Source organism: Petromyzon marinus, chromosome 59 (assembly GCF_048934315.1).
Source record: "Petromyzon marinus isolate PM22_M1 ecotype Great Lakes invasive population chromosome 59, UKy_Petmar_22M1.pri1.0, whole genome shotgun sequence".
In the NCBI taxonomy this organism is placed as follows: Eukaryota; Metazoa; Chordata; class Hyperoartia; order Petromyzontiformes; family Petromyzontidae; genus Petromyzon; species Petromyzon marinus.
Window position 1 is genome coordinate 14,258,463 of NC_133725.1, and position 24,116 is coordinate 14,282,578.

The following is a 24,116-nucleotide window of genomic DNA, read 5'->3' on the forward strand; positions in this document are numbered from 1 at the left end:
TTAAAATAATTCAATTGTAGTTGAACTATTTTAAGTGAATAGGTGGATGAGTGGGTCGGTGGGTTGGTGAGTGGCTGGTTTAGTAAGTGAGAGGTTGGATGAGTGGGTGGGTGGTTGAGTTGTTGGTTTAGAGATTCAGTACGTGGCAGGGTGAGTGAGTGGGTGGTTGAGTTGTTGGTTTAGAGATTCAGTACGTGGCAGGGTGAGTGAGTGGGTGGGTGGCTTTACGAGTGGGTGGATAAGTCATAGAATGGGGCGCCATGGTGGCTAGAAGATGTTAACCACCTCGCCTGGTATATTGGACTTCGTAGGTTCGATCCCGACCTTGACGCCTGCTGTATATTTGAAGTTTGCATGTTCTCCCCGTGGTCGTGCAGATCTTTCTCCGGTTTCTCCAGTTTTTCCCTGCACATTTAGAAACATGAGTATTTTGAGCATTTGGCTGCTATAAATTTCAATGTGATAAGCCACTTCGTTAGGCTATCATTTGTGGCCAGGTCGGTTCTGAAAAATAGCTCTGGTAAAATAAAAAATGGTTTCATTTATAGTCTATATGTGATTGACTTCCCAGGAAGTAACACTCATTGTATAAACCCCAGAAGAATATTGTTTTGAGTCACCTAAACCAGAATGTGAACTGATATATTCGTATTTTCAAGCGAGGTTCTCGGCCACAGACCACCTGGACAAATATGATGTAGTTTAGTTTGCATATGAATTATTACTTGGGGTTTGTTGATATGATAAAGTTAATGTTTTCTTTGACAGGTCTATTGTGTTGTACACTCTGACAGGGGCTCAGGCTTGTTGGGGCAGCATCTGGCTGAAATGCACCTTCACAACAGGAAGATTGGAGAGAGGCTTCACAAGGAAGAGAAAACTATCGGTATTGAATCATGAAAATGTAAAACATGTGGAAAACTAGGCCCACCGATCCAACCCTAGCATCATGTCAACTATGTATTATGTTGACATTCCTTCGCACTGAGAGTAGGCATGCTAATCGGATCTAATGAATATGTGTAAACAGGCGATTTGTGTGTAAACAAACACACATTTCATACCGCTGTTTATTAATCGTAAAAATCAAGCGATTGAGCTAGTGAATGAGATAGACACATGCTGTCATTATTTCATACATGAACACAACTAGCCAGCCAGCGGTCATGCTTTTCCACACCTAATCACATTCATCTCTTTGTTTTAGCCATCTTTGTGATGAAGGGAACTGTATTGTTCATGTGTGTGCAATGTACTTTTCAGAATATGAATTATGTTGGGTAATATATGAATTATGGCTATTAAAAGTATCTGTATTTAAGTCCATCAGGGCAAACTCTTCTGCAAAGGAGACTTAGAGCATTCAACATTGCGTCCCTTTATATTTTTGCTAATCGCAATATTTTTCGATTTAAAGCTTTCGTGACTGCAGGGATTCATATTCTTGGTTCTTTCGGTAAAGTCACGTGGAGGGGAAATAATAAAATAATGCAAATAAAACATATAATAAAATTTTCACGAAGTTTCGACCACAACGCAAGCAGACGTCCTCAGATGAAGAAACAGAGCTGTCGGAAAGACAGCGTCTTAATGAACACTGGGCAGTGAACGCTGGGCAGTGTTTATTAAGACGCTGTCTTTCCGACAGCTCTGTTTCTTCACCTGAGGACGGCTGCTTGCGTTGTGGCCGAAATGTCGTGAGAATTTTATTATATTATGTTTTATTTGTATTATTTCCCTTCTACGTGACTTTGCCGAAAGAACCAAGAATATTATCGCAATATGTTCAGGAGATAAATGTCAAGGTCTGCTAGCCAAAAGAAGGCTTTAGGAGAGAGTTCATGTAGTTTTGCTATTCATTCATTAAAGGGCAATAGAGTAAATGCTAAAATAAATGTTTTCAGCTATTTTTTTTATATACGCTAGATTTACAAGTCTATAATGTACAGAAAATACCATGGTTGGCCAGACCATCACTCGGCATCTGCATGTGGCTCCTGGGCAGTTCAAGTGTGGCTCTGCAGAGGCGCTGCTAATTTGTAACTCTTCAATTTAACTTTATATGAAGTGAGAACAATCTGGTATCGGAGGCAGGCCATGAGTACTCCCAGGGCACTGAGATTTCTAAACTCAAAATTACACAGCCAGTCGACACGAGTCAACTTCTGTATGGCTAATCTTTATCTCTTGTGGCTCCCGCGGCCACCTGAAGATTATGGTATGCTGCTGGTAGGGTCAGGAAAGTTGGTCACCCTTGGTATATATCTGTATATGCGTTGATGATTTTGTGCAATGTTCAGCTGCTCCGTCACGACAGGGGTCCCAGTCAGTTTGAGACTGCTAAATTAAGGTTCTTATGTGCTTTACAGATTTTGATAAAAATTTCAGTCTTGAATTTCTCTCAACAGGTATGGACCCTGGGCAGGAGGATGTAGAGTATGTGGGTTTCATACGGCTATATGCTGTGGTTACATCCCACATGTGATCTCCGCTTTAAAGTCATGAAACTGGTTGTAGCCCATTTAAATTTTAATATACCCGTTTAACACGTAGGCTTTCGCGGCCAATATCATCCATAATATCGTTTTTTTGGGGTTAGATCGTTGAAATATAAATTTGTCGTTAAACCCGCCACCACCGACACAGCCAATTCGTAAGGTTTGTCACATAAACAGAACATTCCAATTCGTGAAGGGCTCACAAGTGACGTCATCACATCTATCCCTCCAAGGAATGAAACAGGAGGATTTCTCTACGAATTTGGCTGTCCACCTAATGATGATAGTTGTAATTACTGGCGAAACGTCATACTCAGATTGTAAATGTTGTGGATTTTCTCTCCAACACTTCGGTTTGCTGTACAAGTAGCGGATTGGCATGTTCCGTTTACGTGACAACCTTACTAATTGGCTGTTAGGTGGTGGTGGGTTTAACGGCTCATTTATTTTTATGCGATCTAACCCAGAAAAACTATATTGTAGATTTAATATACCCTTTTGTTGAAGGACAGCCTGGGTGACCAAAGTTTTATAGGAACGGCAATAATGTTAACTTGATTAAATTAGTTTTATCATGAAGCGGTAAAATCAGCTGTTGTTCAGATGTCAGTCTAATTAGTATTACATCGTAGAAATATGAGAGTCCTTTGTGTAATAGTCTATTAACCACTGATGATGGTAACATTGGTTTAAGGTTACATTTTAAGAAGAACTAGATTGGCGTACATTTTATCTTGCATAAGTACACACATTTATGAAATAATATATTTGATTAAAAAATGCATATATTTTCTTCCATTGCACACAGTTGTACCATTGATAACAGGGCACACAGTTACAACTGACATCACCAGATGTCACTGAAGTTCCCTCAGAGATCGATCTTTCATAACCAGTGTTCACATAATCAGTTATGTTTTCGCTAATTACCAATTACACTCAGCCGGGTTTGACAGACTTGTATGAATGTATGTTGAACTTCCTTTCCACCGTACATAGCCAACCGTGCTAAACGGAGGTGCGGGAATTAAGCGCAGAACCTATCGTTAGGATCAATGCTGTTGTAATTTTTTATGAGGATATCAATTGGTGGCTGAAATGAGATGTTCAAAGACTACAGCATGATAATCGGTACATAACATGAGTGTCGAATTATGTCTTAAGAATTACCCAGCCATTTGTACGTAAAATTCAACGTTTCTGGGTGACATCTTAAGTCCGTGTTCTTCATTGCAAGGCCCGCGGGCCGGTGGCAGTCCCTGGTGTCCTTTTTACTGCGACCCCTGACGTGCAGTCCCCGACAATACACACAAGTGAAAACACCCCATCATGCTGTCAAACCCCCCAATGGTTTCAAATGTGAGATGGCTCTTTCACTGATAATGTCTTATTCGCGAAAGTGGCCCCCCTCCGAAAATGAGTGAATATCACTGTTTTAGGTCAAGGATTGGCCAAATAAAGTAGGTATTATTTGCTTATGTTTTCAAATGTCCGTAATAAAACCATATTAATGCCACCAGCTGAATGAGTGGCAGGAGGACTGGGTGACGTTCTTCTCACGGCAGCGACTGCAGCTTCAGCTGGACATGATAGAGAAGGACTACGGTGAACGGGAAACCCGCGAGCTCTGGTCTCGGCTTCAGGTTCGTAAGCTGTTTCACTCTCGCCCTTAACCCTTTCCTGTTCCGAGACGACTGCTCATTTCAGGATGGGTCTCGTTCACCACCGAATCTCGGAACGCGCAAGCGGTTCAGCGGTAATTTTATTTAGAGAGGCATAGCGCCGTTGTTTTTAAAGACATTGTACTCGCCGCAGAGCACCGTAGCGACAGGACAGCACTCTATTATAGCTGGTACCAAACTGTGCTACACACCTTCCCGCACGGCCTTGTGGGATCCACGGTACCGATAAAGTTATTTAATATTTACTTCCTATTACGTTCCGATGACGTACACGAGATTCAGCGGTGAACGGGATGCACCCCGCAACTTGCAGTCATCTCGGAGCATTAAAGAGTTAATACATGCAGCAGTGTAGCTCATCATGTGCACAGCCATATGGGAAACCCATTTGATCGCAGTGGGTTTTCGAGGTGACTTTAAAGGTAAAGTGGTGTTTCACACGCAGGCTTTCGCGACCAATATTATTCATGATAAAGTTTTTTTTGGCTTAGATCGCGTAAGTGTAAATGCGTCGTACACCCACATCCACCCAACACAGCCCATTAGTAATGTTTCTGACATGAACAGAACGTGCCATTTATGTTAGTGCTCGGCACTCTGGTGTGTTAGAGAGGAAACGCAGAACATTTTCAAACGAGTACGACCTTTCGCTGGTGATTACAACCAGCATCATCAAGCAATTGCCAGAAGCGTTCTGACTTCTGGCAATTGCCTAATGGAAATTGGAGGTGGGTGTACGATGCTTGTAAATTTATGCGATCTAACTCGAAAACAACGTTATCATGAATAAAGTGGTGTTGTTTTTTGCGTGGTGTGCAGCTTCGGTTGGGGGATTTTTTCCGGGACGTAGAGGTGGTTCCGGCACTGCTCCACGGTGACCTATGGACTGGGAACCGCTGCAGAGATTAATGAAGGGCCCGTCATCTTTGACCCAGCCTCCTTCTATGGGCACTCGGAGTACGAGCTTGCCATCGCTGGGTAAGAAAAAACTACAAACAACCAAAACAATAGCAGCAACTGCCGTTCACTGCCCTGTCTGTGGCATGCAAGGTTCATTCGTATAACCTCAGTGTGGCAAGGGCTGGCTCATTAAATAAATAACAGAGACCAGGTAGAGTTGTGGTTGAGATGTCTACATGCTGAGGTCTCCACCCTCTCTATTTGCTAACTTACAAAGACTCATCCTTCCTTGCTAAGGCTTTTTGGGCAAATCCTGTTAAAGCTGATACGGTGCACAAAACAATAGTGGAACGATAAAACTCTTACTTATCCACGGCACTTGAGGATGCTTGAATGTTCCAGAAACACAGTTTGTCGAACAAGGAACTCCTGGTTCAGAGACAAGTTGCCACTGATGTGCTTTACCAGAAATCCAAGCTGAAGATAATTCATTACACGTCAAATGGAATTCAAACCCTCAGAGCTGGGATATGCTTCAGTGATCAAAAACACATTTGACATGATGTTTACTGTGCAGCCATTGGTGACCAAGTTCAGACCACAGCATTCCTGCCCTCAATTCGCAGGAACGTTTGTTGATAGATGGCTCACTGAATTTTGAACGGAGGACCTCAATGGCATTGGCTCGGTGCTCTGACATTGAAATTAACCTCGAGCCTCTCAATTTCCTGCATTACGTTGAATTTGTGAAAATGTTGTTCATTGTTATGTTGTTCGTGCTGGAACAGCAGCATTGTAAGATTTTGAATGTTTGGTGTTGTTTGGGTACAGGATGTTCCAGGAGCTTTAGCTCCACGCTTCACTCATCCTACCACGCTCTCATCCCAAAGTCACAAGGCTTCGGCAAGAGCCAGAAGCTCTAGCAACTCTTCCACTACCTGAACCACTGGAATCACTTTGGGACAGGATACCGAGGGTCATCCATCTCCACCATGTGCAGTCTCCTCAAGTGAATGAACGGTGCAGGAAATCGTGGGCTATGGTGTATGACTATAAAAATTCTTATCGGCCATGATATACATGATATACATTGTTGAATAAAGGCCTTCCCTAAGCCACCACTAAATCTCACGAAACTAGTCCATTTAAATGCTGTGCAATGCCCTAGGCATTCCACGTGAGTGTGACCGGTGGTCCCTTTGTTCCGCATCCTGGCCGTGATCTCCACGCGAAAACTGGGTCAGTTAATGTCCGAATCAGAATCTTTAATTAGGCTGGACGAATCTGATGAGCTATGAAGCTCTTTTTTCACAGATGTCCAGTCGGGGCGAGTCAGAAAGTTACAACAACAAACAACAGTACAAACAGATGGGAGGGCAAAGTAAAGGAACGCGAAGCAAATTTTGACTTAACTTTCGTGACTGCAGGAATGTATATTCTTGGTTCTTTCGGTAAAGTCACGTAAATAGAAAACAAAAAACAATAAAATAAAGACCGCTTGTGTTGCGATTGAAACGTCCTAGGTTTTTTGCTTTTATTATTTTAAATGTATTTTTTATTTGTTATTTTTTTTTTTAATTTAATTTGAATTTTATTTCTTGTTTTCTATTTACGTGACTTTACCGAAACAACCAAGAATATGAACGCTAAGCAAGTCATGAAATAAAAATATATAAGAGTTCAAATTGCATTAGTGCATCAATTCCTGCCAAAATTTTTTTATCACCAAATGCCATTTTGGGCAAGGCAGCATAACAAAAACAATCCCAAATGTTTGGGTAGTACCAGTTACATTGTATGTGTTTGTTGTTGTTTTGCTATGGGAGTAAACCCTTGCAGAGAAAGGGACCAGAATTAGGAAAGTGAAACCAGGCACTCATTCAGAAGATGCCATGCACGGGCGTGACCACTGCACCACCCTGACGCCCAAACAAATGTAATTCAAATAATCTACAATACTGGCAAATAAACCCTATTAGTATCAACCGAATGTCTGGACAATCTGACCCCCTCTACACAAGTAACAGTTGAGAGTCAACGCTGTGATGTTGTGCGATTGGTGCAAGCGGGGTGAGGTCAAGGCCGGTGACTGCTTCCAGCGGTGTCAAGATGAGCATTTTGAAGAGGCTCGCGAAGGATGATACTTGGCAGTTGGGTGCAGTCTCCCTCCATTAACAACAGAGGGCAGAGGAGCGACGCTCACAACAATTGGCTGAGCACTGGGCGTATACAACGCATGAAGTCGGCAGCAAGTTTATCTCAGGGAGTTGACCCGCACACGACAACTGGGTCTGCCCCGTGTGTTCACGCTATAACGCGGCTGCCTTCATTTAGGGAACGCGCACCGCCATAAGGCGACTTGTGAGCGGTCGACGCCGAACTACTTTCTTGAGCTGCGCGGTTGAGCGAGACGAGACGGTGACGCGGCGGCGTCCCCTCAAGTTGTTTGTAACCCAATTCTGACTACGCTTGGACATTCATTACGGGGGAAATAGTTTTCGCTTAACGCGGCACTTTTCAGGAACGCATCTACTGCGTTAAACGAGGATTCGCCGTACAGGTGCTGTGCACACTGTACTCGGAATCAAAATCCGAAGCGCTATCAAGCTCTCACTCACAGGTGTCCAGTAAGAGGCGGTGGGGGGGTCACCAAGTGACACGCAGCTTGACCGTGGAGTAGACCGCGAGGACGCCAACGTCGCCTAGGCAACGCCAACCCCCCCCCCCTCTGGCTCTACCTGCATCGCTCTGTGCACGTGAGGTGCCAACCACGTGACGCGGGCCACTGCGCGCGTTGCGTCACCGCTCACCGTGGGGGGCCCCTCCGCTACGTCCACATCGTACAGTCGCACATTCATTAATAGTCACACTCTTAATCATGTTTATGGTCATCGTCATTAAAGGTGAGTTTAATAATAATACCACTACACAATGTGTGCATTAATATATACGGCATGAATAAAACGCACCTGTAAATATCCTAAGTAAGTTTGACCTGACATTATTGCACAACAATTGCCCAGCCACCGTGGGATGTTTATCCTCCAATGTGTATCTGGCTCTGACCTGACTTATATAAAAGTGCAGTTCTGCAATTGCTTGGTCACACGACCGCTGGTGAAAAGACCTTCATGAGAGCGAACTCTTTACGAGTATTTGGTCTAATTTTCCATTTAGCAATAGGTTTTACCCATTCTGGCAATACAACAGGTGTCAAGATGTTAAAACACCAAACAGAATCCTCATTCAAGGAATCCTGTCTGGATTAACCACGTACTTGTGGTGAACATGGAAACATGCTCTGATAATATATGCATTGTCTTTGAAACTGATTAGTCCACACCAGGAAGGTCCCATATTCTACTTTTCCACGTTGACCAGATGTGTTGGAAGAGCCGGCTGAAAGCCACACTTTGCTGGATCACACGTGACTTGCCGATCAGCTAACTGTGGTGTGCCCATTTAGCGACCTCTGGTCTGTGAGTTCAGTTTACTAACCATTAACAGCATGGCAGCTTTCTAAGTGGCTTGTGTGACAATTAACCCATGTCATTATCTCTTGCACAGCCTGAAATAAGTTTTGGCGTCAGGGATGGAAATTATGACTCACCCACCTGCACCTGCCTTGTGCTCCCAGACACCTAAGGACCTTATTACCGCTGTGAGAAATTGACGGGCGTAGACTGCTCCATGGCGATGATGTATTCACGTCGTTCCTGCTGTTTTCCTCTTTTGCTAGGTGATGCAATTGGTGTGCCAACACCTCCAGATGCAGTTCCTGAAGGACGTGGGCATTCGGGACATGTTCGTTTTGCCTGTGATGAATGAGTTTGTCCAAACACACAGGGAAGTCAGCCTGTTCATCGAGGTGCGTTTCCCATGTTTATTTCACTCGATTGGTCGTCTGTTTGCAAGGTCATGCTCTGCCCAGAGGTCACCCACTGAGATTTTTTTTACCGTAACATTACCGTCACTTGGGTTTGGTGATTGATTCAACGGGCAAAAATATTTATAAGAAGCGTAAACATGGCAACGTGATCATTGTCAGACCACGGAGGACCTTCAGAATGCCGAGTATGATCTTTAAATTGATCCTGGACTCAGTCAGGGGATATTTGAACAATTTGAATATTGGGGCGATATCGTCTTGCTACGGGTCTGAGTGAGAAGTCTCCCAGCGGTTTTTTGAGTCCATAATCGGGATATTTGGGTTAGAGCACGTAAACATGCACTCAATAATACACTAAATATGCACTATTTATTTATATATACAGTGAGGGAAAAAAGTATTTGATCCCCTGCTGATTTTGTACGTTTGCCCACTGGTAAAGAAATTATCAGTCTATAATTTTAATGGTAGGTTTATTTGAACAGTGAGAGACAGAATAACAACAACAAAATCCAGAAAAAACGCATGTCAAAAATGTTATATATTTGACCCCCTCTCAATCAGAAAGAAATTAGGTTAGCTTTACATTTGACTGACAGTGAATCAGCAGAAGAAGCAGTCATGTTGTCTATGTGATTCCAATCAGAAGGTGACATTTTTTGTGTTAACATTAAATTAGCTTGTAGGAGAGTCCTGTCTAAAGTATCGAGTTCAAATCGGTGTAGCCTTATCCTCTCTGAGATTTAAGATAGGCTGGCCTTAAACAGAATCTGTTTAGAATTTGGAGAAGATACAGCAGAAATGAGTGTGAAAGCGATGGGTATTACCTTGTGATCGCGGCATCTTTTGAGGAAGGTCAGAGTCTCGATGAGCTGTGACTTCTTGTCCCGTTGTCTGTTTAAAGCTCTAACAGATAGGTGAAAGCCCTCCCCGTAGAGGTTATCAATTCTAGATTTAAAGCTTTCGTGACTGCAAGGATCCATACTCTTTGGTTCTATTCAGTAAAGTCACGTAGGTAAATAATAAAACAACAAAAATCACGACGTTTCAGCCACAACACAAGCGGCCTTCATCAGGTGAAGGAACCAGGCTGTCTCGAGGACAGCGCTGGAGTGAAACACAGCCACGCTCAGACCGCGACCGTTAAGCTGTGTGCGAGGAAACAAGGTGCCTTGACAAAGGAATTAGCATAAAAATTAGCATTTGATTGGCCGACTTAGCATGATGAACGGTGTAGAGGTGGTGTACATGCGGGTGCACATGCCGGTTGGTGCGGATTGAAATCACATAGACAACATGACTGCTTCTGCTGATTCACTGTCAGTCAAATGTAAAGCTAACCTGATTTCTAAATTCAACCAGCTATTAAAGAAGAACCCAGTTCCACATATAACAAAACTCGACGTCAACAAAATCGTCATTAATCAGAGTAGCACGCCGATTTCGGACAATCTGAAAACAGTACTGGCTAGGGGACTGAATTTTGCTGTCACCCCAAAACACATACCAGTAGATGATATCATCTCTCAGGTCGATGTAGCCCTCAAAGGCGTGGGACACATCCAAGCAGATGTTGTGAGAGCTGAAATAGCCCCTATTCTTAAGAATGCTAAGAAACCCATTAGTAACATCAGCAAAAATGAATGCTCTGAACTCGCGAATTAAAAAAAAACAGAAGTGATATAGTCATCCTCTCAGCCGATAAAGGCAACGCTACTGTAATTATGGATAAAGATTCATACAACAACAAAATCCAGAATCTGCTCAACGATGGAAGTTACTCAAAAATTAAAAATTACCCTACCAATAGCCTAGCGATGAAAACCAACAAGATCATCACAAGTTCGACCTCCCTAATCGACCCAACTAAACGTCCCTCCCTAAAACCTTCTGCTGCAAGACTCCCTAGATTCTATGGTCTTCCCAAGATCCATAAAGAAGGCTCCTACTACGACCCATCGTATCCACGATCAACTCCCCTACCTATAGACTAGCCCGTTTTCTGTCATATTCCTTGCTGCCTTTCACTGACAAGACCACCTCAGCAGTACTTAACTCAGCCCAATTGGTCTCTATGGTCAAAGACGTTGTACTGTCCCCTGACGATATCCTTGTCAGCTTCGATGTGGTCTCTTTGTTCACCAAGGTCCCAGTACCTGATACCATTGAAATAATTGAAAATTTGGTCCAACATGGACTAGACGCCGATACACCTGCACTGGTTAGGCACTGCCTCAACAATACCTACTTTACTTGGAATGGCTCCTTCTACAAACAAAATGAGGGTACCCCCATGGGTTCCCCCTTGTCACCAGTGATAGCCAATATTTTCATGGAGAAATTTGAATCAGATGCCATCCAGACTTCCACCCTCAGACCTTCCCAGGGGAAGAGATATGTGGATGACACTTTCGTCATTTGGCCACAAAGCCTCCCAGCTTTGAACCTTTTCCTACACCCCATCAATTCCAGACATCCCGCCATCAAATTCACCATGGAAGTGGAGAAAGATGGCAAGCTACCATTCTTCGATGTTCTGTTTGAGAGGAGACCTGATGGCTCATTGGGGCATTCTGTCTACAGGAAACCCACCCACACAGATTCCTACTTGAAACCTGATTCCCACCACCACCCAGCCCAAAAGAATTATCTCATCAAAACTTTATACCATTGGGTTCATTGCATTTCGGACCAACACAACCTGACCAGTGAATTAAAACATGTACACCTGGCCCTCAAAAGGAATGGTTACTCTGACCGTACCATCCGCCAAGCTGTCTCTCCCTCCATACAGAAACAACCACTTGATACTCCGGTCAAAACCATCACACTTCCATATATAGCAGGCGTTACTAAAAAGATTTCCAAAATTCTAAACAAACACAAGATCCAGGTCCGGCTCAATACAGTACACAAAATTCGTGATCTGATCCCATCCGTGAAGGATGTCATTCCTGATTTACAGTACCCCGGGGTTTACAAATTGAGTTGTACCTGCGGTGATTGCTACATCGGTGAGACAAAGCGACATGTCTCTGACCGAATTCGCGAGCACAAATCAGATTTGAAACACGGCAAAACGAATTCTTCTGCCGTGGCTGATCACTGTTACAACGCTGTAGGGGATCACGATATAATTTTCTCCGATACCAAGGTTCTTTGCAAACCCACGGGCTTTTATCAGAGATTTGTTCATGAAGCAATTCAGATCTACAAACACAGACACAATTTCAACCGAGAGGATGGTTTCAAATTAAGCAACCATTGGAAAGATGTTCTAAATCGAACTAAACATTAAACTAATTTCAATGGTACAGTATATTTTTTCAAGTAGTGGTACCCCAAACTTTCGCAGCTCTTATAAATTCCCCCTTTTCACACCATCAATAGGTAAACTCCCCCTCCCCCCTTCCCCCCCCCCCCCGCGCCAAACTGCAAGTCCACCGGCACGTACACCACCTCTTTCCTAAAATCCGCCAATCAAATGCTAATTTTTATGCTAATTTCTTTATCAGAACACCTTGTTTGCTCGCACACAGGTCCGATGTCTGAGCGTGGTTGTGTTTCGCTAAATTCTCCTGTTTGATGAGTACTAGGTGCCTCGGTGAATGTATATGCTCTAACTTTAACATAGCTATTTCTGTGACCAGTTACAAGCTAATCACTCAGCTATTTCAATGCTAAATTCGATGCTAATTCCTTTGTCAAGGGCTCCCTCTGCAGATGTGTATACTTTAACTTAGCTATTTCAATGAGCCATTTCAATGCTAAATTATATGCTATTTCCTTTGTCAAGGCGCTTGGTCTTTTTCTTCTCACACAGCTTACAGGTCGTGCTCTAAGCGTGGCTTCTTCCACTCCAGCGCTGTCCTCCAGACAGTCTCGTCTCTTCACCTGATGAAGGCCGCTTGTGTTGTGGCTGAAACGTTGTAATTTTTTGTTATTTTATTTTCACCTACGTGACTTTACCCAATAGAACCAAAGAGTATGGATCCTAGCAGTCACTAAAGCTTTAAATCTAGAATTATGAGGCTCGTTTACCCAGGAAAGCCTCACTGCAGGCGCGACACGTCCATGTAGGCTATCTAGGCGGTCGTCTAGGGCGTAAAGTTAAGTGGGGTGCCAAATTCGAGGAAAAAAAACCTGTAATTAATTTCTCAACATTTCTGACAATTGATTAATTGGACAGACGGACGGACAAACCGATTAATTATACCTCTTTAAATAAATAATTAATATTGGACGGAAAATAGGGGCAAAATGTTTCCCAGTTTACCAAAAAACTCAGCCTCGATCTGCCCCTGGGGTTTGGGGGGCGCCGATTGCTGGCAGCAGCGGGTCCAGGGCCGCCGCTGCCTCACTGAGTGAGCCTCGTGGCTCTTTTTCAGGAGGGTCCTGCCAGTTTTCACAGTAGGGGGTGGCTATGTATAATCCCAATTGAGTAATGTGTACTTTATATCAGAATACATTACAGTACACTATACCATTTTGCGTGAAAACTCGGACCCATTATCTTGAAGTTATCGGGGGTGGGGCGTCTTTGCTTATTAGCATCTTTAGTATCTTGCGATTCACCAACGATGGTTGGGGCAAGCCTGACTGCTGATGAGACACTGAATGTCGAAGCGAGCCCATAGCTTGCTTTGTATTGAACTAATACTGCTGACATTATGCACTCCAAGTTTTTGGCTCTTATGAAACATTTTTTTTATTTTCCATCTACGTGACTTTACCGAAAGAACCAAATAATATGAATTCCTGCAGTCAAATAAAGTTTGAAGTCACTGATGCAAGTGTTTGATGATGTACGTATGTGCTCAGAATCATTAGCCATACTTGACTGTTATAGAGCACAAAACTGTCATTACCCGCTAGATGGCAGTCAAATTATGCGGATGTAATTCCGGCTATGCACGACAGACAGATAGACAAATAATCCCTGGTGGGCAGTGTGGAATCTCTTATGGGTTCTTTCGGTAAATTCACGTAGAATGGAGATAAAATAATACAAATAATAGCAGAATAAAATTCTCACGACGTTTCGGCCACAACACAAGTAGCCTTCCTCAGGTGAAGAAACAGGACTGTCCGGAAGACAGCGCTTGAGTGAACCCTGCCAAGCTTGGAAGCGTCTTTTAAGCTGTGTGGGAGGAACAGAGCGTCTTGACAAAGGAGTTTACATATGAATTAGCATGTAACTGGGGGATTAGCATGATGTTGGTGTGATGGATGAGCACCACGGAGAGCGACGAGTTTTGTTCAGACGGACGAGTTCATCTATGTACGGAACGGAGGAAGGGGGGAGAGGAGTTTACATATCAACAGTAAATTAGCATGTAACTGGGGGATTAGCATGATGTTAGTATGAGGGATTAACACCACGGAGAGCGACGAGCTTGGTTCAGACGGACGAGTCTATCTATGTTCGGAACGGAGGAGGGGGGGGGAAGAGGGGGAAACAGCCACGGTGCGCTGCTCTGTCCTGTGTTGCGTTATAACTATGCTACAAACTAGACTACTATACATTACAATATTATACCTTCCAATCTAAACTACATTGTATGATATCGTATACATAGACAAACCCCACCCTTGAATTATACAATGCGTTACTATACACTACCCTATACTTTAGACTATAAAATATTAGACTTGTAGTATTACACTATGTATTATTCTACTAACCCTACTGTATACCACACTGCTGTATATTCACTATACAATTACGGTACTATATATTGCCTTATCAATTATATTTAACATTACACTGTTATACTATTTATTATTATACAAAATGCTATAAACTAAACTATTGACCGTCGTGTGAAAGGTACTAAGAGGCAATGCCAGCAAATGGATTGCAGTCTGAAAGTCACCGTAAAATACAATCAATCAAAAACCGAAATGGTTTATAACGTCTTTCCAATGGTTACTAAGCCGGAATCCATCTTCTCGGTTGAAATTGTCTCTGTGTTTGTATATGTGGATAGCCTCATGAACGGATCTCTCATGGTAGCCAGGTGGCTTGCAGAGAACCTCCGTCTTGGAGAAGTCAATGTCATGTGAGCCCACTGAATAATAAAAGTGATCTGCCACGGCTGAGGTGTTCGTCCTACCGTGTTTCAAGTCTGCTTTATGTTCACGGATGCGGTCTGAGATATGTCGTTTGGTTTCTCCAATGTAGCTGCTTCCACAGAGGCAACTTAGTTTGTAGACGCCCGGGTACTGTATGTCTGGAACACATCTTTTACAGACGGAACCAGATCACGGATTTTATGTACTGTGTTGAATCGGACCTGGATCTTGTGTTTATTCAGGATTTTGGAGATATTTTTTGTGACCCCCGCAATGTAGGGCAAGGTGATGGTTTTGAATGGCTCGTCAAGAGGATCCTACTTCATGGTTGGAGTGATGGTTTTGCGGATTGTGTAGTCCGAGTAACCATTAGCCTTGAGAGCTTGGTGTACGTGCTTGAGTTCACTGGCAATGTGTTCCTGGTCGGAAATGCATTGGGCTCTATGGTATAGAGTCTTGATGAGGGAATTCTTCTGGGATGGATGGTGGTGGGAATCCGGTTTTAAGTGAGCATCCATATGGGTAGCTTTCCTGTAGACAGAGTGGCTCATTGAACCATCAGGTCTCCTTTTAATTAGGACATCTAAAAAGGGTAGCTTGCCATCTTTTTCGTGTGTGGAACCTGTTGTTCCTACCTGTATAATCCCCAGTCATAACCCCCACCATTAAGCCCAAATGCAGATACTTACCCCACACTGCAACCCCTAATCCAGATGTGCATGTACATAAACAGCCCAGAATTTATCAATCCACTGCTGGATGAGGGCCTCCCAAAGTCTTGCGGGTCGTGAGGTATATATGACCATACTTCACCACGCTGGTCAGTAGTGCGTTGGTGCAGATGGAGGGGGGGGGGGACTGCAGAACAACAATGGATTTTTCTGCACTGTCCTTTCCTGCTCACGCTGGCTACGGCACCGTCTTTGTGCGTGCTGGCAATTAATCAGTCATACATCCAGGCTACAGTATATCCACGCTCAACTCTGCCGAGCTTCTAAGGCCTAGCGAAATCGAGCACATACCGGGTGATTTAGATATAGGTCATCCAATCTATTCGCCTAAGATACATCTCTCATCATAACCCCTATTCCACAACCAGCCATTGGAGTTCCGCCACCGCCACTTAGTGGCGAACGGCGGTTGTTGTTGATGTACGTCACTTATCTTGTCTGAAGCACTCCGATAAGCCTGGGCGAAAAGGGCACTCTATTAATAAGAATAATTGTTATTATGAATATAAATATCACTACACTTACTTTGAGGATGGGACGCATCGCATCTGTAATACACACTTTAATATGACATTACTCAGACCAATCTGATTAATCTTTCTGTTATTTCTTCCCCCAAACATATTTAACTATCATGAGATTAATAATCCATTCAGAACGCTCACAGAGCAGAATAACGTCATCACCATCGCCTCGTGTTACAAAATATCCCTCGGAAGGAGATACCACGACTGTATCTGATGTCATTGGAAAGATTTGATAAACCATTTCAGGTCTTAATTGATTGTTCACGCTTACAGTGGCTTTCAGACAGCATACATTAATTTTTCGTCTCCCCCCTCCTCTTTTCAGAACATAGATGGACTAGTCCTAAATAAACTGCCAAATCGCTGCGCGTGGCGCTGACGTTTTTTGTTATAAATAAATAAATACACCGTTTAAAAATACATTTATGCAAACCGACACACCTGATGACGACCGTTTGTGTTATGGTCGAAACGTCGTGAGAATTTTTATTGTTTTATATATATTTTATTGTTTCCCTTCAACGTGACTTTACCGAAAGAGCTAAGAATATGTATCTGATATATCAAGTAGCCATTTTATCCACACCATAAGTAGGTTGACACAACAGTTGCTTCATTTGTCTAAATGTTTTTTTGTTTACACATGCCATCAGACACGTGACCTTCTGCGACTGCACAACCCACAGCATTGTAAGTTCAACACAAGCAGCCTCTGGAGCGTTTTCGACATGCAGTGTCTCATCAGCAGAGCCAACATCGCTTGAAGCAATGGTGGTAAACTGCCAAATGTGTAGAGGCGAGGACCCTCTCTGTTCGATATGGGTACTAATTGAACGCATAATTGTATACAGTAATACATATAACACAATAATTATGTTTTTATTGTGGAGATTACAAGTCAAAACATTAAGAAGCTTCGTTTCATATATCTGTCCCTCTGCATAACAATGTAAACGTTTAGTTTTACACATCGCTTAAGTATCACGACCATCTAGGAATTTAATAATTGCAGCAACTTTGGTTCAATACAAGCAAACTCAGGACCGGTTTTGGCAATGTCTCAATCAGCACACGAGGAGGCAGCATCTTCACACGCACCCTGCTGGAGAATTTTTTTTTGTCATGTAACAGTCAAAAATTATATTTATAATGCTCAGAGATGGGATTTAACCGTACCAAGTGTAAAACATGAACGTAACACAATGAGGCTTAGTTTGTATCCTTTTTTCGAGCGGGATGAGATCATCCTGCTCACTGCCCTGATTCACACTCATGATCGCAGCAGTACTGGCTGAGTTCTCGGGACCCATCAACTATTTTCAACCTATAAACGATGTTTGATTTTACCAGGTAAGGCCCACTGAGCTATGTAGCTCTTTTTCAGAAGTGACCTGGTCCCAAACAATAATTCGACAAAGTGGCTTATCACGTGGAAATTTTGAGCGGCTAAATACTCTAAACGCGCGCTTGTAAATGTGGAGAGAGAAAAAAAAAACGGAGGAATTGGAGAAAAGTCCATGCAACCACGGGGAGAGAGACACTAAAATTCCAAAAAAATACATGCATCAGGGTCGGGGTCAAACCCACGACCTCCTGCATTACCAGGCGAGGAAGTTAACATCTCACCACTGTGGACCTCTGAACCACTCGGTCACCTCTCCAGTCTGATAGTGTGAATCTAAATAAATTGTGGTGATAAATGGAGACATTGTGTCTGCTTGTCTCTGTCGTAATTTTCTTAATTCATGAATTCACACTGACAACAACGAGAAAGGACGCACGGTGATGCTGTCAGCGACGTAGATGTGTCTTGATGCGACGCAAATCAATCAAGCGGCGGTGTTAATCATCACGTTACCACGTATTTGCCAAACGACGTAAAAAGGGGGAAGACATACATCGGGGTATTACTCTACGAGCATTATTGTCTTGACTATAAAGTTGCAGTGATTGAAAAAAAAACTGTATTTAAGTAATCTCTATTCATACGGGAAGCAAATAAACAGAATAACAATCTATATAAATAAAAATGTAAATGTTCGTTTGTTCAAAATCTTAAATCTCCGAAAGTTCTTCACCGATTGCTTTGAAATTTTGACACAACGTTGCATTCGAATACACGCATGTTTTTATATACATACTATGTTGTTATATACCTACTATTATATAGATGTCACACCTGTGACAGGTAAAAATATACTCATTGGCTTTTTCGGTAAAAATATGCTTTTTTTGAAAAACAGCGCCATCTGTTGGACGTAAAAGCAACACACGCTATACTCTGGTTCTATTGGGTAAAGTCACGTAGGTAAAAAATAAAGTAACAAAAATCACGACGTTTCGGCCACAACACAAGCGGCCTTCATCAGGTGAAGGGACGAGACTGTCTGGAGGCAGGGCTGGAGTGAAAAAAGCCACGCTCAGATCACGACCTTTAAGCTGTGTGAGAAGAAACAAAGCGCCTTGACAAAGGAATTAGCATATAATTTAGCATTGAAATGGCTGAGTGATTAGCTTGTGACTGGTCACAGAAATGGCTATGTTAAAGTTAAAGCATACATCTTCTTTGATTATTTCGGTAAAGTCACGTAAAATGAGAATAAAATAATAAATTGATAATATAAAATAACAAAATAATATTCTCACGACGTTACCAGGTAAAAATGTTTACCTGGTAAACATTTTTTTATTTAGTTATTCTTCAGGTGCTCCGGTTTCCTCCCACATTAATTGGCCCACACCACCTCAAACTGTAGAGGACCGCAGAGCTTGGGCAATCGTTGGCGCCGACTCGTCGCCTGGCTGCTGCCTTCCCGCTCATCTGTGGTTCCTCCTCGCGCCTCCGAGTCGTTGTCCTCTCTGCGAGAGCGAGCGAGTGATGTGCGGTAGCGGCGTGTTGCAAGTTGACATTGTTATTATTGACACACACACTAGAGGACGGATAAGGTGGCGTGACCTCACATGCATGACAACTGACCCATCGCCAGACACCGCTCACCATGCGGGCACTCACCACTCACCAGATATCATTCACCTGGCACACACATGATATACAGTGAGGGAAAAAAGTATTTGATTCCCTGCTGATTTTGTACGTTTGCCCACTGACAAAGAAATGATCAGTCTATAATTTTAATGGTAGGTTTATTTGAACAGTGAGAGACAATAACAACAACAAAAATCCAGAAAAACGCATGTCAAAAATGTTATAAATTGGTTTGCATTTTAATGATGGAAATAAGTATTTGACCCCCTCTCAATCAGAAAGATTTCTGGCCCCCAGGTGTCTTTTATACAGGTAACGAGCTGAGATTTAGGAGCACACTCTTAAAGGGAGTGCTCCTAATCTCAGCTTGTGTAACAGGTACCTGTCCACAGAAGCAACAAATCAATCAGATTCCAAACTATCCACCATGGCCAAGACCAAAGAGCTCTGCAAGGATGTCAGGGACAAGATTGTAGACCTACACAAGGCTGGAATGGGCTACAGGACCATTGCCAAGCAGCTTGGTGAGAAGGTGACAACAGTTGGTGCGATTATTCGCAAATGGAAGAAACATAAAAGAACTGTCAATCTCCCTCGGCCTGGGGCTCCATGCAAGATCTCACCTCGTGGAGTTGCAATGATCATGAGAACGGTGAGGAATCAGCCCAGAACTACGCGGGAGGATCTTGTCAATGATCTCAAGGCAGCTGGGACCATAGTTACCAAGAAAACAATTGGTAACACACTGCGCCGTGAAGGACTGAAATCCTGCAGCGCCCGCAAGGTCCCCCTGCTCAAGAAAGCACATATACATGCCCGTCTGAAGTTTGCCAATGAACATCTAAATGATTCAGAGGACAACTGGGTGAAAGTGTTGTGGTCAGATGAGACCAAAATGGAGCTCTTTGGCATCAACTTAACTCGCCGTCTTTGGAGGAGGAGGAATGCTGCCTATGACCCCAAGAACACCATCCCCACCGTCAAACATGGATTTTATTGTTGCTATTCTGTCTCTTACTGTTCAACTAAACCTACCATTAAAATTATAGACTGATCATTTCTTTGTCAGTGAGCAAACGTACAAACCTGCAGGGGATCAAATACTTTTTTTCCCTCACTGTATATGTATTTTATGTTTTTTTTATTTCAAGGCCACAGTATCGTTTATGAGTGTGAGTTAATTTTTCTTCTCAAGAGGCAAAGTATCATCGGGCCCTCGTGAAGAATGGCACTTTGGCAAGTGGCCCGTGGCCATATGTTCACCGCCTGCTGATTTCCTATTCTCCTTACTGCAGGAACTTGTGAACACGGACAGCACGGTCGTGGACACTTCCAGCAAGCCACGGCTAGCTGATTGGAAGTTCGGCCATGAATCGGTAGGGAGTGACTTGCAGATGCAAACACATACAGAACTGTAAAAAAGACAAAGATCCCCTATAGAGCCTAAAAAGACTTTTGGAGCAAGTGCTGTTAGCAAGCATCTATGAAGGCCGTAATTATGGCACACAAGGGGGTAGGTGGCCGACACTACGCCCGGCCGCCTTTGTCTTCCCAATGGCAATGTTTACACACTTCACAAAGTACTCATTTGAGGCTCATTCGACTTTAGGGAAGCCCCAGGACCCATTCAGATAATCGTCACTGGTATTGTCCATAAGCGGCCATAGAAGTCGGGTCACCGGGTTCGTAGAGCAGCGCGCTATCCGCTACACTACTGCTCCGCACGTACATACACACGCGTACAAGTACCAACATATGCGTACACACACATGCAATGACAGCCATGTTAAGGTGTTCGCTGTAAAGCCCAGAGCATGGGTTTAGGATGTGCGAGCGAATCGCTCGTTTGCCTCGGGCGTTCTCGACGAGCTGATGTTCATGGCGGTCTCCTTCACAGGTCTCCCAGCCCCGGGGGGGAAATGTTTCTCCAATGTATGAGAACCAACAGCCACCGGGGTTCGTGCAGCAGAAGGACGGTCACAGGTGAGACGCACGCGCGCATACACACAAACGAACGCACGGTCACGAGAGCATCGCCGTTAACACCCGGCGCCACATCCCGTCCAGGCACGGACACGGACCTCTTTCTGTCTCACCCACGCGCCGTGGCCCCCTGCGCTGACTCAGCTTGCGTGTGCCAGGTGGGAAAGATGGGAGGGGCGGGTACCAAAGGACTGCGCGGCTTAACGCTCGTTTTCTTCCGCAGGTTTATCAACGTTACACCTTGTGCCAACCAACTGTGATGAGCAGGCACGAGCGTCCGCCCCACCCCGACCCCACCGCCAGCGAGATGGGAGATTGAGTGTGCTGCTGGCTCGGCACCTCCTCTGAACACGGTTCTTCCGCTGGGGACCTCTGGGAGATGGCTTCGTAAATATAAATCTGTCGTTAAACCCGCCACCACCCGACAAAGGTTTATCACGTAAACAGAACATGGCAATTTGTTACTAGTACAGCATACCAGTGTGTTGGCATGTTCTGTTTATGTGACAAACCTTACTGTGTCGGGTGGTGGTGTGTTGCATGACACATTTATATTTACGAAATCTAACTTAACAGGTCCCTGCAGGGTGGGCTGGTAGAAACATTGGAATTTTGCGCAAATTTATTACACCCAACAGCACGAGATTTCACTTCTTAAAGTATTGAAAGGGACGGACAGACGGACACATTAATCTATTGCAGGCTGGTACACTCAGTTTACAACTTCGTTCCTACCAGTATAAGTCGATGTTTAAGATAAGTCGATGTTTAAGATAAGTAAATGTTAAGATAAATCGATGTTTAAGATAAGTCGATGTTTAAGATAAGTCGTTGTTTAAGATAAGTCGATGTTTAAGATAAGTCGATGTTTAAGATAAGTAAATGTTCAAGATAAGTCGATGTTTAAGATAAGTAAATGTTCAAGATAAGTCGATGTTTAAGATAAGTCGATGTTTAATATAAGTCGATGTTTAAGATAAGTAAATGTTAAAGATAAGTCGATGTTTAAGATAAGTCGATGTTTAAGATAAGTAAATGTTTAAGACAAGTCGATGTTTAAGACAAGTCGATGTTTAAGACAAGTCGATGATTAAGACAAGTCAATGTTTAAGATAAGTAAATGTTAAAGATAAGTCGATGTTTAAGATAAGTCGATATTTACGATAAGTAAATGTTCAAGATAAGTCGATGTTTAAGACAAGTCGATGTTTAAGACAAGTCAATGATTAAGAGAAGTCGATGTTTAAGATAAGTAAATGTTAAAGACAAGTCGATGTTTAAGAATAGTTAATGATTAAGATAAGTCGATGTTTAAGATAAGTCGATGTTCAAGATAAGTCGATGTTCAAGATAAGTCGATGTTTAAGATAAGTCGATGTTCAAGATAAGTAAATGTTTAAGATAAGTAGATGTTTAAGATAAGTCAATTATTAAGATAAGTCGATGTTTAAGATAAGTAAATGTTTAAGATAAGTGGATGTTTAAGATAAGTAAATGTTGAAGATAAGTCGATGTTTAACATAAGTAAATGTTGAAGATAAGTCGATGTTTAACATAAGTCGATGTTTAAGATAAATCGATGTTTAAGATAAGTAAATGTTTAAGATATGTAGATGTTTAAGATAAGTAAATGTTTAAGATATGTAGATGTTTAAGATAAGTCAATGATTAAGATAAGTCGATGTTTAAGATAAGTAAATGTTTAAGAACAGCACGAGATTTCACTTCGTTAAAGTATTGAAAGGGGACGGACGGACACATTAATCTATTGCAGGCTGGTACACTCAGTTTACAACTTCGTTCCTACCAGTATAAAACCTATATTATGTATTACCAACTGTGAATAAATTGTCTTGATAATTCACATTGACTCGACTTCGTTTGTTTGTATGTATGTTGAATTTGTTTCGCATCGCCAACCGTGCTAATCAGAATAGCAATTTGCATTGCTATTCTTTTTGCATTGCTACTCAGGCCCTTGGGGCTTCTCTGCTGCATCATCACGGCACCAACCCAGTCACTCTTGCACATTTGACTCATTCTGGGCATTTTTATCATCAAGTTTATAAATGACGGTGACTTTGTTGGACATTTTTAAGAGGAGGGTAAGCTTAGGAATTTCGAGAGTTTGAGGGAGTGTGGGGGGAGGGATCACAAGGTAGTTACCGGTAACATGAAATAGAAATCACTTTATTGAACAACACGAATAAACGGAAGTGACTGAAAAATGAGTCGCCTTGGATTTTCCTTGAAAGTGAAATTGAAAAGCTATTTGATCAAAAAGGCCCACGTGAATTTGAGTGGGAAAAATGTTATACATCACGAACGGGTTAAACACGGTAAAATATTTGACACCAGCAGCTCACAGGCAAGAGGCAAATTGACCTCTTGCAACGGGGCTCATTAACAATGTTATACTTGGCGCCATCGCACAGGCTGAGTGGCTGCTTGCTGAGTGTTACGTCACGTATGCATGCCCTGTAAACGTGAAGATACAAACTTCCGATAAATAAAGGTGAGACCCTATCCATGAAATAATTAATAATCCTGTGCTGCAAAAAAGCTACGTTATTTTTCAACTCGCCGTCATAACACTTTACGGCCAGTCCCCGCTTCACGAACAGGCTGCGTTCCTGAGGCCCGTTCATTGATCCAACTCATTTGTAAGTTGACACTCAGTGGACGAAAGCCCCACTTATGACAACACGGAGATAACACATTCCATGAGAAAAAAACTTACAGTAACAGCTTGAAAACGCCGACTCGCACTGGCGAAACGAACCACCAAAACTCTTTGGTTTGGCGGAGCCAGCTGTGATGAGTCCTAACATCACCACTGAGAGTG

The 24,116-nt window shown here is 42.9% G+C and overlaps 2 long non-coding RNA genes across 2 annotated transcripts; both read left to right on the plus strand.

Annotated features, from left to right (window-relative positions):
* Window positions 1-668: 668 nt before the first annotated feature.
* Window positions 669-7,065, plus strand: LOC142905876 (uncharacterized). Its single transcript, XR_012929882.1, has 4 exons — window positions 669-886; window positions 4,019-4,141; window positions 5,000-5,158; window positions 5,912-7,065. It is a non-coding gene; the product is annotated as an uncharacterized LOC142905876 (long non-coding RNA).
* Window positions 7,066-7,831: 766 nt separating this feature from the next.
* LOC142905877 (uncharacterized) lies at window positions 7,832-18,006 on the plus strand. Its single transcript, XR_012929883.1, has 2 exons — window positions 7,832-8,948; window positions 16,956-18,006. It is a non-coding gene; the product is annotated as an uncharacterized LOC142905877 (long non-coding RNA).
* Window positions 18,007-24,116: the final 6,110 nt, after the last annotated feature.